This window comes from Mesoplodon mirus, assembly GCF_964341445.2.
Source record: "Mesoplodon mirus genome assembly, chromosome: 1".
Lineage (NCBI taxonomy): Eukaryota > Metazoa > Chordata > Mammalia > Artiodactyla > Ziphiidae > Mesoplodon > Mesoplodon mirus.
Genome location: NC_138976.1, coordinates 90,000,083 through 90,017,791, shown reverse-complemented (window position 1 = coordinate 90,017,791; position 17,709 = coordinate 90,000,083). Strand labels below are relative to the sequence as shown.

The 17,709-nt window shown below is 45.0% G+C and overlaps 1 long non-coding RNA gene across 1 annotated transcript in view; it reads left to right on the top strand.

Moving 5' to 3' along the window:
* The first annotated feature begins 688 nt into the window (after positions 1-688).
* LOC309798861 overlaps positions 689-17,709 on the top strand; it is a 292,612-nt gene continuing 275,591 nt past the window's right edge. Inside the window, exon 1 of the long non-coding RNA XR_014293248.1 lies at positions 689-998. This is a non-coding gene — a long non-coding RNA (uncharacterized lncRNA). The remainder of the gene's footprint in view (positions 999-17,709) is intronic.

Genomic DNA, 17,709 nt, shown 5'->3' with positions numbered 1-17,709 from the left:
CAAGTTCGGGCAGGACTCTGGGCTGGAGACACAGGGAAGAGCTGATGTCCCAAGGCCATTGGAGGAACAGTTCCCTCTTTCTAGGGAACCTCATTTTTCTCTCCAGTCCTTCAACTGATGGACGAGGCCCACTCACGCCGCGGCATTGACAGTCTCCTTTACGCAAAGTGGACCAATTTCAGTGTTAAATCTCTTCTGAAAAATACCTTCCTGGCCACATCTGGAATAATGTTTGTGGTTGCCGGGGCCCCACGCAGTGCGCACATGAGATTAACCATCCCCGTGGCGATGATGACACCTTATTTTCTCCCTTGAACATTGTCCCTACTATTCCAATTAAAATGGCAGTGCCGTGAGGGCAGGGCATTTCCTTTTTTGCCAGTACTGAGCGTCCGCGTTCTGGTGCCTAGCATAGGCTAAATACACGGCATTTTTGTGAACAGAAGCCGGGATTCCAGCTGTCATATTTAATGAGGAATTATAGTCTTCTTATTGGGGGTGTGGGGGGGTGTCACGGTACGTCAAGGGCGGGAGTCGAACCCGCCACCCCAGGCCCCGAGGGGTCTCCTCGGGTCCCCACTTCGGGCCGGTGGGTGTGGCTGGGGGCAGCCGAAGACGTGCGTGCGTGCGTGCGTGCGTGAGAGCGGGCGTGTCCACAGGGTGGGCCGCGCGCGCCGCGAATCATTCGGCCCGGTCCCCGGCTCATTGTGCTCGCCTCACGCAGGCCTGAGTTCGCAGCAGCGCTGGAGGCCCGGGGCCTGTGACCACAAAGAGGGAACCGGGGGCCGGACGGGAGCGCGGCGGCGGCGGCTGAGGCCCAGGCCAGGCCCCCTCCCCTCACCGCCCGCCTGCCTGTTTGCCCCGCCCCCCTCCCCCAACCGCCAGACTAGCATGGTGCGGGGGCGGCGCGCGAAGACGTGGGGGAGAAGCTGGAGCTGAGGCTGGAATCGCTCGTGGGGGCCGAGCCCGCCGTCTGCCCGTGGCCGCTGCCGGTCTACGTAAGTGCCACCTGTCCCGTCCTCCCGGACCCCCGCCTCTCTTCCCCCACGGCGCGCGCTGAGCCCACCGAGAAACGGAGCGACTCGAGTCGCCAGACCTTCTTTGGAGCCCCCCTTCCCGCCCCGCCGTGGTTCTCCGCGGCCGTTTCCAGCCCCCGCGCGCAGGGTGGGCAGAGGGGAGCCGGCGCCGGCCGGGGGCGCAGACTCGGCCGCGGGGACCCCGCGCTTCTGAGGGGCGCCCGAGCCGGTCTGCGGTTGGCTCTGCAGGGCTGGGGACCCCGGTCTCCCCGGGCCTGGACTGCCGGCGGGCTTGCCCTTCTGTACTTTAGGATTTGACATGTAGGGTTTCTTTTGCCTGGTAGTTTATTCTTAGCGCTGTCAACGTGCTTAGGTTTTTTTTTTTTTTTTTTTTTTTTTTTTTTTGAGGGCATCCTTTCCTCCCTCTCTCCAGTTTTTTGTGTTTCTGTTTTGTTTTGTTTTAGTTAGGCATTTTGTCCCTCTGATCTTGAGTGGGTGGGCTGGCAGGACACTTGGAGAGGAGGCGTGCTGTCCCCTGATCTTGAGTGGCCTTTGGAAAATGACACGCCAAAGGGAAATTTACACACAAGTCCGGTGATTCCAGAAATGCAGGGTGTCCGGCCAGGTGGGCGTCCGGCCTCTCGTCCCCTGTGGCGGCGTGGTGCGCGTGTACCTTGTCTCAGGGTTTACGCTTGGGCCCCGCAGCCCACCTTCCGGAGGGAAAGCGCAGCGGGCGCCTTGGGCCGGCGCCTTTGGGGCGCCCTTTCGTGCGCTCAGCTTGCGGGGGACCGGCCTGCAGGCGACCCGGCGGGGAAGCCCGCGCGACCCGCGCGTGTGTGTCAGTTTTGTGGAAAGCGTGTCGCGGCCGGGGTCGGGACGCTGGGACCGCCTGGAGCCGATGTTGACTCCGAGCCCCGGTTCTCCGCAGTTATCTGAGGTCCGAGGGTTTCCAGCCCTCCACTGCGCACTGGCGCTTTCTATTTTTGCCCTTCCTGTGCCTGGAGGCGCGGCTGAGCCTGGGCTCTGGCTTTTCCGGTTGGGTAAGTCCAGGCGGCCCGGGTGGGCGGCCTGAGCAGCAGTGGGCCGGGCGGGGAGACATGCCAGGGGAGGGAAACTGAAAGTGGGGAGAACCTTCAGAACTCCAGCTGATCCACTTGCCTCGCCTCCCCGCCCCTCTTACTGCATTTGTCATGCAGGGGATGGCTGGCCGGCACATTTTTCAAAATGTACTAATTTGTGTATCCTTAGTAGCCGTGAAGCATAGTTCACTTGTAGTGCACAGTTGTAGGAGTTTTGATCGCCATCAGGCGGCAGAGCAATCCTGTCATCCCATTTGCTGCCCTTTGGCGCCAGGGTGCCTCTAGCCTCTTGGCCACTAATCTCCTCTCCGTCGCTAAGGTTTTGGCTTTTCCAGAAAGTCAGATAAACGGAACAACAGCATGTAGCTTTTTGATTCTGGCTGCTTTGGCTCAGCAAAAGCTATGCGAGATTCCTCCCGGGTTTGTTTTTTTGTTGTTGTTGTTTTAACTATTTATTTAGTTAGTTATTTACTTGGCTGTGCTGGGTCTTAGTTGCGGCACATGGGATCTTCATTGCCGTGTGCAGTATGTTTTAGTTGCGGCGTGGGGGATCTAGTTCCCTGAGCAGGGGTGGACCCCGGGCCCCCTGCATTGGGAGTGTGGAGTCTTAGCCACTGGACCACCAGGGAAGTCCGTCATCCCTGTTGTTGCGGGTATGAGAAGCCACTCCTTTTTCTGGCTGTGTTGTATTCCATTTTCCGTTTGTCCATTCGCCTGCGGGTGGCAGGACTTGTGGGATGTTTCCAGTTTTGAGAGGATCAGGAATAAAGCTGCTGTAAACATCCCAGGGCAGGTTTCCATGTGAACTTGGGTTTTTACCTCACTTGAGAAAATACTCAGGAGTGGGACTGGGGTCTGTGCTAAGTGTATGTTTAACAACTCTTCTGCATCTTAGGAATTGGTATTTTTGAATATTGGAAGAGTTTAGAAATCCACTGTGACCCAGCACCCAGGCACTTGAAACGAAGTTGAACGTTCATCTGGAGATGGTCACATTGTCCCTGTCACTGTCTTTTATTCGAGGCAGAGCAAGGCCACAGATCTGTAACCCTTGTAAGGAAGGCCTCGTGTGTCCAGGCCCTGGCAGGACCTGGCTTTCTGGTGGTGGGCGGTTCTGCAGTGGAGAGTGTCTTTCCCTTGCTGGCCAGACCTCGCTTGGCAGGGTGCGGGGTGTGCTGCCTGCTTGGCCGGGCGCTCTTTCTGCCGGTCAGCAACCGTTCCTGGTGTGTCTGTCCTACTACCAGGCAGGCGGTCAGGGGCCCTAGTGACGCGCTCAGCGAGCCGCAGCCTTCCTAAAGCTTTGCGGGTAATGTCTGCTACCCTCCCATTTCCCTGCTGAGGAATTTTGCTTTCTCATGGGAAGTGAGGGGCCAGTACTTTATAAGAGTTCATATTTTGTGATGACTCGATGCTGAATACATTAAGAAAATGGGCTCCTTCCAGAAGCTTAACTTCTCAGAAGGTCAGATTTCGCATGTGACTGCACATTTGAAATGAGTGAGCTTGTTTGTTCATTGATTCATTCATTCTGCAAGCACCTCCTGGATATTTACAGTGAGTGTTCCAGGGGGCGCGGAGGACAGTAGACAGTATTCTTTTTTTTTTTTTTGATTTTTGAATTTTATTTTATTTTTTTATACAGCATGTTCTTATTAGTCATCAATTTTATACACATCAGTGTATACACGTCAATCCGAGTTGCCCAGTTCAGCACACCACCATCCCCACCCCCCCTGCGGCTTTCCTCCCTTGGTGTCCATACGTTTGTTCTCTACATCTGTGTCTCAACTTCTGCCCTGCAAACTGGTTCATCTGTTTGAGACAGCTGAGACAGCTTTGTACTTCCCGCTTCCAGGGGCTCTCGTGTGGGCACTGCGAAGCGGGGTTTTAGATGGTACAAGGTGGAGGGTGGGCACTAGAACCAGTGCCCAGTGCTCGGGTGTGCGTGCGCTAGATGGGGCGTGCGGCCTAGGACTCCTGCCGGCTCGGTGACCCTGGCCGAGTGCTCTAAGGCTTCTAGGTCTCAGTGTTCTCATCTGTAGCATGGGCTGAACAGGACTCACTCTCTCTGGAGGTTACAAGGTCGCACTGTGTTAATGCTTGTAGACCCTACAATGTAGGACACTTAGGACAGTTTGGAGCATCGTTAATTGTTCCACAGATATTACCTGGTCTGTTGAACGACTTTGCCTCGTACACGCCAAAGCGATTAGGAAATTGGTATATCCCAGCTTCATTTCCTTTCCATTAAAACAGGGCTCAGGAAAAAAAATTCTGTTTTTCAGTAGTCGTATCATATAGTGGAAAGGGCACTGGTGTGAAGGCAGCTTAGGATTTGAATTCCAGGGCTTATGCTCTCTGTGGCCTGGGCAGGTTACTTTTGAACTGCAATCCCCACACTTGTAAAATGACATTAAAAACCACTCTTTCTGTGGGTTCTTAGAATTAATTAAGCAGGTTATGTGTGTAAAGTAGCCTGGCACTTGAATGAGTTGTCAGAACCAAGGGCTGCTGGAGACGATGCTTCCGCCCTAGGTAATCTCCCCTTCTACTGGGCGGCAGGTAGACACAAGCACAGTAATCAGTGCTCTGGAAGAAGTGAGTTCTGGTGCTACAGAGCACAGAATCTTTTTTTAAATTTAATTATTACTTTATATTGGAGGTTAGTTGATGTACAATGTTGTGTTAGTTTCAGGTGTACAGCAAAGTGGTTTAGTTGTTCATGTATCCATTCTTTTTCAGGTTCTTTTCCCGTACAGTTTGTTCCAGGCTATGGAGTAGAGTTCCCTGTGCTGTGCAGTCGGTCCTTGTTGATTATCTGTTTTATACAGAGTCGTGTGTCTGTGTTAATCCCAAACTCCTAATGTATCCCTCCCCCCCCCCACCTTTCCCCTTTGCAGAGCACAGAATCTTGGAAGGGAAAGTTCAGGGTAGGCTTCTTGGAGGAGGTGCCGTCCTTTCTAAGGATATGTAGAAGCTCCTGGGGTGGCAGGAGGGAGCAGTGTGTGTCAAAGTTTGAGAAATATAAGAAAATATGGCAAAACTAAGGTACAGGAGTGGAACTCAGGGTTTGGGAAAGAAATGAGAGTTGATACTGGAAACCTAGTGGGGCCCAGCAGAAAGGGCCTTGTTTGTCCTGTCAGAAGTTTGGATGTTTATCCTGAAGGCTGAGGGAAACACTAAAGAACAGTGAGACGGATTTCTGGTTTAGAGGCTCACTCGGACCTCTGTGTGGAAGGCAGTTGATTAGGTGCAGGGTGAATTGTAATCTAAGGGTCTCACTTAAGTTATAAAATGTTGGGACTGGATTTTGGAGATCTGAGAGAGAATGGGTGGGGCCTGGTGACCAGTTAGAAAAGGGAGAGCAGCAAGCGTGGGTGACAGTTTACAGCTGCATCTTTTTGAGAGATACAGAGCACAGTAGGAAGGTATCGGGGGTGGGGAGAGGATCTTACTTCATCTTCAGTGCTTTAGAGGGGCCTGGTAGACAGGTCTGGGCCCAAGGTTCAGATCTGGGCTTTTGGGGAGGAGAGGTGTTTGAAGGCATGGGAGAGACTTAGGTTACCCACAAGAAGATCCAAAGAATCATAGATCTGAGGGCTTTTTAAGTGGGTATACTGAGGAAGTTTATAAGCTGAAAGAAAGCAGCCAGCAGAGAAAGGGTGTGAAGATCTAGGAGAGGAAATGATTGTTCATTTGTTTTCAAAAAGCTGAATACTTATCGTGTGCCTGGCCCTTTTCTAGGATCTGGGGTTCTCACCATGTGTTACCTCTTCTGCAAGGCCAGTTCAACTCATTCCCTGGTGAAGAGAAGTCAGATTATTCTTTGCATCCCATTCAGGTGTAGGAACTGTTCTGTACCTCTGAAGGGACTTTACTTAACCAGAGTAATAAGTTAGAAATCAAAAGAAATTAGAGCTGGAAGGGACCTTAAAAGCCACTGTACTTAATTTCGCCTAATATTTTACATTGATTGTAAGAAAAATGCAGAGCCCATTCTCTTCAGAATTCCTTCACTGAACTTTGTTTATGACTTTCATCCAGTGGGTCTAGCTTGTAAATTTTGGCCTCCTCCTAAATTTGCTTCTTCATCCACATTACATTTTGCCCAGACTATGGTAGAAACTCCTGGGTGGTTTCGCGGCCCCTGGTCTCAGTTCCTCTAAGTTCATCTGCCTACCCGGGTTGAGTGATCTTCTAACATGACAAGATATGCCTAAAATAATGCTGCTAATGGCTTGCCCACACAGAGTTAGTGCATACTAGCCGCCCAGCGTGTGCTCTGCACAGAGGCCTGTAGTCTGAACTGTGCTTTGCCAAGCCTCCTGGGGCTCTTTGCCCTGAGGAAGGGGAGCTTTTTGTGATCACTCTCTTTATCTAATTGGTTCTTCAGCTGCGGGGCGCCTTTTTCTCATCAGCGGAGGCACCCTTACTCAGCCAGTGGTAGCCCCAGGCCTCATCACTTGTGGGATACAAGCCATGCTCTCTCCCAGGCTTGCTTGGGCCAACATCTCTATTTTTATTTCTGTCTCTTCTCACACTTGGACCGCTGGTCTTTAGTCATCCCCACCTGCAGTATTTACAGTGCCCAGCAGGTGTCAGGCTTGAGTGTCTTTGCACAGGTGCTCCCTGTGCAGTTAATGCACCTCCTACTCCAACTCTGCATAGCCTCATCTTTCCAGACTGTACTCCAGGGTTATCATGAAGCCGTCACTTAGATATAACTTTTGGCCTCCATAGGCACTTCTGTGCTTTATGTCATGTGATTGAAATTTTGACTTTATAGATCTTCCTCCTTAATGAGGCTTTAAGGACAGGAGTCATTTCTAATCCTTAGCACAGAGCAGATGCTTTTTAAAGGTGATAAAATGTATGGTTTAAATGACTCCTTTTACAATAGTTTTGCTTTAGCTGCTGTTAGAAATAAAGTTTCCAGATGTTGTGTTCCTGCAATAAGAAAGATGTGACCTTCCAGTTGTGTAAAGCTCATCAATGCTGTGTAAGTGCGTCAGGTGCGCTAAGGAACGTGGAGCCAAGTGGTCTAGTTGTGTGAGAAAGAGACTTAACTATGTTAACAAAGGTAAGCCTTCATTGTGTCCTGCCAACATTTGACAGTTGCTTTTGGGCAAGCTAAATTTATAAAATTTTAAACTGTTCCTCCCCTTTAAAGGGATTGAATATTTGGCCACTTTGGTGCACCTGTGTCTTGTGAATTGTCCAATTGGAGATGGAGGTTTAGAAAGTGAATTTTAGTCTTGTTTAAGTCTCTTCCCATCAGACTGGTCTCGTGATTTCCTACACACCATGTTACTTCCTGTCTACCTTTCCTTGGTGGTGTTCATGCCTGGATTGTCTCCTGTACCTGCTCAAACCTTGGTCCATTCTCATTTGTACCATGGAAGTTTGTCATGCCGGATACTGTCAGAACTCATTTTACTTAAGTTTGTGTTAAGGTGCAAAGCACACGTTTTGTATATTATCTGTTTTTTGTGTTTGTTTATATTTTTATGGTTTCTCTTCAAGAAATATTATGAGTAGGGAAATAACAAGATGTAAAGAGAAAAAAGTCATCATTCTCTTTTAAGTTGTTAGAACATCTACCTGCAATCATAACGCACTGTGGTATGTGTTAAAATAGGAAATATGTGTCATGTCCCGTAGGAGCAGGAAAGTCAGTGGTGTTAGTGGGGGTGTGTCATGGAAGTAATCACAAAGCAGGTGACTGCTGGTTGGGGTCCTGAAACATTAGTGTGTGTTCCCTGTGTCCAGTAGTGGTCTGGAGGGGTCAGGAAGCGTGCCTTTCAATTTGAGGGAATAGAGGGTTTGAGGTCCTCTCTGTTCTATTGCTCTAGTATAGTATACTGCATAGCAGCTCATAAAATACTGGGTTTATAGTTGATATTTAAATCGCTGATTGATCATCAAGATTGGGATGTATCATTGGAAATGAAAATAGGAAGAGTCTCATGCTTTTTAGGTTTTTCCTTTTTTTCTGATGTCTCAGAAGGCTCTTTGACGGGGGACGTTTTATTCTCCCATACAATTCCATGAATACTTATACCCTGGCACTTATTTTAATGGCATTTTCAATTTATAAATGTCTCTGAAACACATACTGTAAACTATTTGAGGGTAATGACCATGGCCATTGATGGCACATCTTAAATGTGCATCGTGTTAATGTTTGAGTGTCAAGTGGTCTACCATCAGTGCTTCCTTCTTTCACCCAGTTTTCTTCCTCATTTCTTTCTCCAAATTTGTCTCATTTTTCTACTCTCCCTTTTGCTTCTCTATTCTTGCTTTCTCTTTCCCATTGCATGTGTCATTCTTCTTCTTCTTCTTCTTCTCCTTCTGACTTCATTATTATGGCCAACCAAAACCTTTTCTAGGATTGTCTCTATCTTCCTTTCCTCTTCTTTGCCATCCACAAACTCTTACAGAATATTCTTGCTTGAGTCCGTTACTTCCTAGCATACCCATGTACTTCTTGGTAACTTTAGAACATTGAAAAGTGTTGGAATTTTTAAAAATAGGTAATTATAATCAGTCTTCTTTGACCTCTGGCATAAGACTCTTCTTCCTCAATCTGACCATTCTTAAATCTAGAAGTACTCCAGCTCATTGGTCTCCCTTACCCCCATGTTTAGGCCAAAGAACTTGTGAAACCTTAGCCCTGTTTAATACTTGAATTTATCAAAACATAAGAGGGCTAATTCTGCCTAAGGGCACCAAAGAAGAATAAAGACGCCACAAATAAACGTTTAGTCCAGATTTATAATGGACTCTTAAGTGCCTAGTTGAGTGCTAACCGTTAACTCACTTGAACAACAGGGAGGTCATGACACAAACTAACATGTTAATTGTATCGACACTTCACTTCACCATTCCTCAATGTAGCTGATAAACTGCATCCAGTTAGCTTAAATAACATGAATGATGAATTTCCCTGTGTATATAAATTGGGAGTTTCTAAAGTTTTCTTTTTCCCTTTGTACAACTACTGACTGCCACCTCGCTTGGTCAGTGCAATAGAAACACATTGTCTCAATATCAGTGGACATTATGTCCTAGTAGTCTATAAAAATCTCAAAATTCTTAATCTAAAAGGTAGTTCTGCCAATCTTATATCCTTTTCCTTTGTTAATATAAATATCCAATCTCTGAAGGTCTCAGTTTCCTTACTTCGAATATGAGGTGGATAGATTTGCTAATATCTAGGGACCTTTCCAATTTTAATATTCCCTAGTTATAAGGGCTGAGCCAAATACAATGGCTCCCTTAATCATTAACCTTGCTCATGATGAAAGTTATCAGCAAGTTCTACTTGTAAGAGATCAAACATTCATATCCATGTATATTGTAGCACATTGACTTTTACAGAACTCAAAGTATCACAGCATAGTTACATTCATAGACTTAAGGTCACTGTGGTATACTTTACAATTTTTCTTTTCCCTAGTAAGGAAATGTAGATCCCTAGGAAGGGATTTCTTTCTCTGCCTTTCAGTAATGTAAGCCTTTTATTATCTCTTGGATCCTAAAAATGGGTAGGGTTTTGGCAGATGGAGCTTAGGACAGACATTCCAGGTGACAGGGACAACACGAGAAAGGGCAGAAGGAAGAATGGATTTTCAGAAAGACTTGATATCTTACATGATGAGAGCAGCGTTTCACAATCTCTGTCCTGCAGAACACTGGTTTTAGATGATGTTAATGTAGTTACAAGACAGAAGCATTTGGGAAGAGCTGTACTCTACATCCTGACATGAAATTCAAGTTTCACTTTGTTACATTACATACTCTGAAAAGTTTTGGAGGAAGGAATTGATTTATTTTTGTTTAATTCAGTCTTACTCACAGTTACTTGACAAACCTATATTCAGCTGATGGGACTGTATTTTGTGAAAGGCCAATCGGAGAAATGGTGAGATGGAGCTTAGGATATTTCTCTGTTGGGACAGGCATGTGATTATTTTTCTTATAATTCATTACTGTTTGTCGTAACAATTGTTACTTTGCAGGAGTCAGGTTTTTTTTTTACATCTTTATTGGAGTTTAATTGCTTTACAGTGTTGTGTTAGTTTCTGCTGTATAACAAAGTGAATCAGCTATATGCATACATATATCCCCAGGATTCAGTTTTAAGCCCTCTGTTTTTACCTGAGTTATTGGGACTCTTAGAAAGCTCAACAGTCCTGGAGTCTTCATCTCTGATGTAGTTTCCAGACGCTCCTGGCACTTACCACTATTTTCTCTTGATTCTTCTCCTCCGGCTTCAGACTTCTTACGATTATGAGCTGATGGTTTTCTCAGCCTCTAGTGTCAAAACCAGCTACCTCACTCATCTTCATTGTCTCAGTTACAAGGTGTAATATTTCCCATGTTTATATGTGTCAAAATATACGTCAGGGATTGATACATAGCATATGCATAATAAAAATTGTATTTCTTTTTTTTCTTTGTTCAGAGGTATCCAAACACTGGCCAAGTTCTTAAATTGAAAGTAGAGTGATCTAACTTATTCAGCTCATCCAACCATCAATGTTGAATATTTGTTTTTTCTTACACATATTTCTTGTATTCCAATTGTGACATTCTAGAGCACAGTGAGTACATTTATAACTTATTACTGCATTACTACCTTGGCTATTCCTTGACCAAAGTTTACTTCATACAACTGACAGCCTAATTAACCTACTAGATTTTTTTTAATGTACGCATACATTAAAAAAAAACTCTAGTAGGTTAACTGCATTGCTAATAACTGAATTTTTACATCTCTATGCACCCATGTATGCAACACCAGATCAAGATATTATAAAATATTTCTAACACCCTACACGGTTCTCTGTTACTTCTTTGTGTTCCATACTCTCCCAGGGCAACACCTAAGCTGACCTCTATCACCATATATGACATACATGGAAAGACACAGTGTGTATTCTTTGGTATCTGGCCTCTGGTTACATATCATTCTATCAGTAGTTTATTGTTTTATTGTGTTTTCCTGATTTTTTAAACCTAGACATTCATACAGTGTCAAAGTACCACTGAGTTCTTCATATTATTATGCCGACCTCCATCTTCAGGGGCTTTCCACAGTCTTCCATGTGTCTTTCCACCTACTTTCTCTTCCGTCTAATTATGTTTCATTTAACCAACCTCAGCCAGCCTTCCCCCATATTCCCCAACACGTAGCACTCCTGTGTTCAGCCAGTTTTGTCCCCTATTCCATAAGCCCTTTGTGCCATTCCTGACACTGTGCCTGTTCCCTGCCCGGAATGCCTGTCCCCTACCCTCTATATACTTGTTCAAGACTCAGTTTAAATGCTACCTGTTCTGAGAGGTCTTCTCAGAAGAAGCCAGTACTTTTTGGAATCCTTCTTTAATGAAATCCCATAGCAAGTGTAATCTGTCCTCCCTGATCTGGTATTTAATTATCCATTGTTCCTATCATATAGTGTTTGTTTTCCTTGTGTGCTGTTATTATTTATTGAAGCAGATTACAGTGACTTGAACCAGGAACTGGGTCATTTTCCTCTTCATTTTAGCGCAAGTTTCTGTGATATGAAGTTAAACTCTTTTTCCCTCACTTCCCATTCACCCTCAGCAGTTGTTAAACATGAAGTACAAGTGAAACTTATTGGTTAACAGGTTTTTGTGGTCCTTGTTTCTGGTCCCTAGGTCTAAGCTGCACTTCTGTAGTGCTAATTTGACTGATTTCTTGTCACATAACTCAGGAATTAACTAAATCATTACAAATTTAGCTACATATAAGATAGTATAAGAAAAACCCAGTGGATATCAAAAGTTTTGGCCTGGAGGAGAGTGTTGTATGAGTCCTAGTTTGGTGGGACTCACACTTAATGATCGAGCCTTCCAATATTCCACTGTAAGTAAGAAAGAGGTATGCAAATATATGGTTAATATTTAACAGTGTTGATAGAAAAGAGAAGAGAGAAAGGGACGACAGATACTTGGAGGGCCTTTTGGAATTCATGAACAATTATGATTGGATGGGGAAAAAGAAGAACCGAGGGCTAACCTTCCACAAGTGAGGTCAGGAAAGAGAGAAGGGCTCATCTGGTATGCAGGTAGAGAGGTTTGACCTACAGAATCTTAGAAAACCTCAACAATCTGAGCAGCGTTGGCAAGAGGCAAACTAAAGGGCTAACAAAAGTCTGCAAAAGTCTCACACAAAGAACTCTGGCATGGTGTTCATCATCTAGCTAATCCTAACATGCAGACATTTATGAGAGTAAAGTCAGGTCTTTACCAGAGTGGGTTTCTTATTTGGGCAACTGGGTCAAATGAAGAAAGGCAGGTGTAGGCTGCCAGAGTAATAAATAAGGAGAGGAAAAACAAAAAGAACGAGACATATCATTCATCAGTGATTTCCCCCCAGTATTCTTAGCCTCCACCTTATCTCCATCTTACTGCTAACACAGGAACTAGACCGAACAGTGAGGTAAAAGGTCTCTACAGAAACTGAGGTAATATAGAAAATAAAAAATAAAACATAAAATTGTAAATTTTCTTCCTAGGGGTAATTGAGATGATAGTTCAATAATAACATAAGATCAGGTGAAGTCTACAGAAATTTTAGAAAAGCTGGACAAAGTAAGAAAACATCTGTTCGCTGGCATCTGAATGTTAGAGAGACACCAAGACATGTGGGCCAAGTTGTGGAGAGAAGGGAAACACAGATGCAAGCTTGACATTTGGTGCAGCTTTTCTCCTTGGGGCATTTGCTGATTCAACTCATACAGCCTAGGAGCTGAAAATCCAAGGAGTTCAAAAGACTGTAACCACAGAAGCCAAAGGGCAACAGCTCAAGCTAAAGGCAACAACTAATGGAATGACAAGCTAAGTGTATCTTTAGTCTCACAGGGCTGTGGGAACCATTCCATTTAAAGTGTAACAAATACAGGGGTAGTTGGGAATAGGGAGAATCCAAACTTTCACATGGTAATCCCAAAGGGCAACACCCGTAGGGAAGGACAAGACAGAAATAGACCAACCTTCACACAGACTGAAAAATGGCTTTGAATGAGCTCAAACTGAGAATGGACTAAGGTTACCAGTCCCTATAGTAACTGTCTGCCATGGGCCAAAGTAAATCTTTTCAAGAGAAAGATAACAACATCCAGAATGTGGAGGTATCTTTATAGTTTCCTAAAATAAGTTAAGCCCAATTTTAGTATAAAAAATAATTGGGACTTCCGGGTAAGATGTCGGAAGAGTAAGACGCGGAGATCACCTTCCTCCCCACGGATACACCAGAAATACAGCTACACGTAGAACAACTCCTACAGAACACCTACTGAACTTTGGCAGAAGACCCCAGACCTCCCAAAAGGCAAGAAACTCCCCACATACCTGGGTAGGGCAAAGCGGAGAGATTCCCGCACAGAGGATCGGTGCCGAGTGGCACTCACCAGCCCGAGAGGCTTGTCTGCTCGCCCGCCGGGGCGCGCAGCGCTGGAAGCTGAGGCTCGGGCTTCGGTCAGAGCGCAGAGAGAGGACTGGGGCTGGCGGCGAGAACTCAGCCTTAAGGGGACTAATGTGCCACAGCTAGCCGGGAGGGAGTTCGGGAAAACTCTAGAGCTGCCGAAGAGGCAAGAGACTTTTTCTTCCCTCTTGGTTTCCTGGTGCGCGAGGAGAGGGGATTAAGAGCGCTGCTTAAAGGGGCTCCACAGACGGGCGCGAGTCACGACTGAAAGCGCAGAGCCCAGTGACGGGCGTGGGACGCTGGGGCTGCTGCTGCTGCCGCCAAGAAGCCTGTGTGCGAGCGCAGGTCACTGCCCACACCGCCCTTCCGGGAGCCTGTGCAGCCCGCCACTGCCGGGGTCCCGGGATCCAGGGGCGGCTTCCCTGGGAGAACGCACGGCGTGCCTCGGGCTGGTGCAACGTCACGCCGACCTCTGCTGCTGCAGGCTCGCCCCGCACTCCGTGCCCCTCCCTCCCGCCCGGCCTGAGTGAGCCAGAGTCCCCGAAGCGGCTTCTCCTTTAACCCTGTCCTGTCTGAGCGAAGAACAGACGCCCTCCGGCGACCTACACACAGAGGCGGGGCCAAATCCAAAGCTGAGACCCAGGAGCTGTGAGAACAAAGAAGAGAAAGGGAAACCTCTCCCAGCAGCCTCAGAAGCAGCGGATTAAAGCTCCACAATCAACTTGATGTACCCTGCATCTGTGGAATACATGAATAGACAACACATCATCCCAAATTGAGGAGCCCGGAGTCAGTGCTGTGCCTCTGAGGTGGGAGAGCCAACTTCAGGACACTGGTCCACAAGAGACCTCCCAGCTCCACATAATATCAAACGGCAAAAATCTTCCAGAGATCTCCATCTCAACACCAGCACCCAGCTTCACTCAACGACCAGCAAGCTACAGTGCTGGACACCCTATGCCAAACAACTAGCAAGACAGGAACACAATGCCACCCATTAGCAGAGAGGTGGCCTAAAATCATAAAAAGTCCGCAGACACCCCAAAACACACCACCAGACGTGGACCTGCCCACCAGAAAGACAAGATCCAGCCTCATCCACCAGAACACAGGCACTAGTCCCCTCCACCAGGAAGCCTACACAACCCACTAAACCAACCTTAGCCACTGGGGACAGACACCAAAAACAACGGGAACTACGAACCTGCAGCCTGCAAAAAGGAGACCCCAAACACAGTAACATAAGCAAAATGAGAAGGCAGAAAAACACACAGCAGGAGAAGGAGCAAGATAAAAACCCACCTGACCTAACAAATGAAGAGGTAATAGGCAGTCTACCTGAAAAAGAATTCAGAATAATGATGGTAAAGATGATCCAAGATTCTATTTCCCAGATCCAAAATCTTGGAAATAGAATAGACAAAATGCAAGAAACAGTTAACAAGGACCTAGAAGAACTAAAGATGAATCAAGCATCAATTAAAAACACAATAAATGAAATGAAAAATACTCTAGATGGGATCAATAGCAGAATAACTGAGGCAGAAGAACGGATAAGTGAGGCGGAAGATAAAATAGTGGAAATAACTGCTGCAGAGCAAAATAAAGAAAAGAGAATGAAAAGAACAGAGGACAGTCTCAGAGACCTCTGGGACAACATTAAACGCACCAACATTCGAATTATAGGGGTTCCAGAAGAAGAAGAGAAAAAGAAAGGGACTGAGAAAATATTTGAAGAGATTATAGTTGAAAACTTCCCTAATATGGGAAAGGAAGTAGTTAATCAAGTCCAGGAGGCACAGAGAGTCCCATACAGAATAAATCCAAGGAGAAATACGCCAAGGCACATATTAATCAAACTGTCAAAAATTAAACACAAAGAAATCATATTAAAAGCAGCAAGGCACAAACAACAAATAACACACAAGGGAATCCCCATCAGGATAACAGCTGATCTCTCAGCAGAAACTCTACAAGCCAGAAGGGAGTGGCAGGACATAATTAAAGTGATGAAGGAGAAAAACCTGCAACCAAGATTACTCTACCCAGCAAGGATCTCATTCAGATTTGATGGAGAAATTAAAACGTTTACAGACAAGCAAAAGCTGAGAGAGTTCAGCACCACCAAACCAGCTTTACAACAAATGCTAAAGGAACTTCTCTAGGCAAGAAACACAATAGAAGTAAAAGACTTACAATAACGAACCCAAAACAATTAAGAAAATGGGAATAGGAACATACATATCGATAATTACCTTAAATGTAAATGGACTAAATGCTCCCACCAAAAGATACAGATTGGCTGAATGGATACAAAAACAAGACCCATATATATGCTGTCTACAAGAGACCCACTTCAGACCTAGAGACACATACAGACTGAAAGTAAGGGGATGGAAAAAGATATTCCATGCAAATGGAAACCAAAAGAAAGCTGGAGTAGCAATTCTCATATCAGACAAAATAGACTAAAATAAAGACTACTAGAAGAGACAAAGAAGGACACTACCTAATGATCAAGGGATCGATCCAAGAAGAAGATATAACAATTGTAAATATTTATGCACCAAACATAGGAGCACCTCAATACATAAGGCAAATACTAACAGCCATAAAAGGGGAAATCGACCGTAACACAATCATAGTAGGGGACTTTAACACCCCACTTTCACCAATGGACAGATCATCCAAAATGAAAATAAATAAGGAAACACAAGCTTTAAATGATACATTAAACAAGATGGACTTAATTGATATTTATAGGACATTCCATCCAAAAACAACAGAATACACATTTTTCTCAAGTGCTCATGGAACATTCTCCAGGATAGATCATATCTTGGGTCACAAATCAAGCCTTGGTAAATTTAAGAGAACTGAAATTGTATCAAGTATCTTTTCCGACCACAATGCTATGAGACTAGATATCAATTACAGGAAAAGAGCTGTAAAAAATACAAACACATGGAGGCTAAACAATACACTACTTAATAACGAAGTGATCACAGAAGAAATCAAAGAGGAAATTAAAAAATACCTAGAAACAAATGACAATGGAGACACGACGACCCAAAACCTATGGGATGCAGCAAAAGCAGTTCTAAGAGGGAAGTTTATAGCAATACAATACCACCTTAAGAAACCGGAAACATCTCGAATAAACAACCTAACCTTGCACCTAAAGCAATTAGAGAAGGAAGAACAAAAACATCCCAAAGTTAGCAGAAGGAAAGAAATCATAAAAATCAGATCAGAAATAAATGAAAAAGAAATGAAGGAAACGATAGCAAAGTTCAATAAAACTAAAAGCTGGTTCTTTGAGAAGATAAACAAAATTGATAAACCATTAGCCAGACTCATCAAGGAAAAAAGGGAGAAGACTCAAATCAATAGAATTAGAAATGAAAAAGGAGAAGTAACAACTGACACTGCAGAAATACAAAAGATCATGAGAGATTACTATAAGCAACTCTATGCCAATAAAATGGACAACCTGGAAGAAATGGACAAATTCTTAGAAATGCACAACCTGCCGAGACTGAACCAGGAAGAAATAGAAAATATGAACAGACCAATCACAAGCACTGAAATTGAAACTGTGATAAAAAATCTTCCAACAAACAAAAGCCCAGGACCAGATGGCTTCATAGGCGAATTCTATCAAGCATTTAGAGAAGAGCTAACACCTATCCTTCTCAAACTCTTCCAAAATATAGCAGAGGGAGGAACACTCCCAAACTCATTCTACGAGGCCACCATCACCTTGATACCAAAACCAGACAAGGATGTCACAAAGAAAGAAAACTACAGGCCAATATCACTGATGAACATAGATGCAAAAATCCTCAACAAAATACTAGCAACAGAATCCAACAGCACATTAAAAGGATCATACACCATGATCAAGTGGGGTTTATTCTAGGAATGCAAGGATTCTTCAATATACTCAAATCAATCAACGTGATACACCATATTAACAAATTGAAGGAGAAAAAACATATAGTCATCTCAATAGATGCAGAGAAAGCTTTCGACAAAATTCAACACCCATTTATGATAAAAACCCTGCAGAAAGTAGGCATAGAGGGAACTTTCCTCAACATAATAAAGGCCATATAGGACAAACCCACAGCCAGCATTGTCTTCAATGGTGAAAAACTGA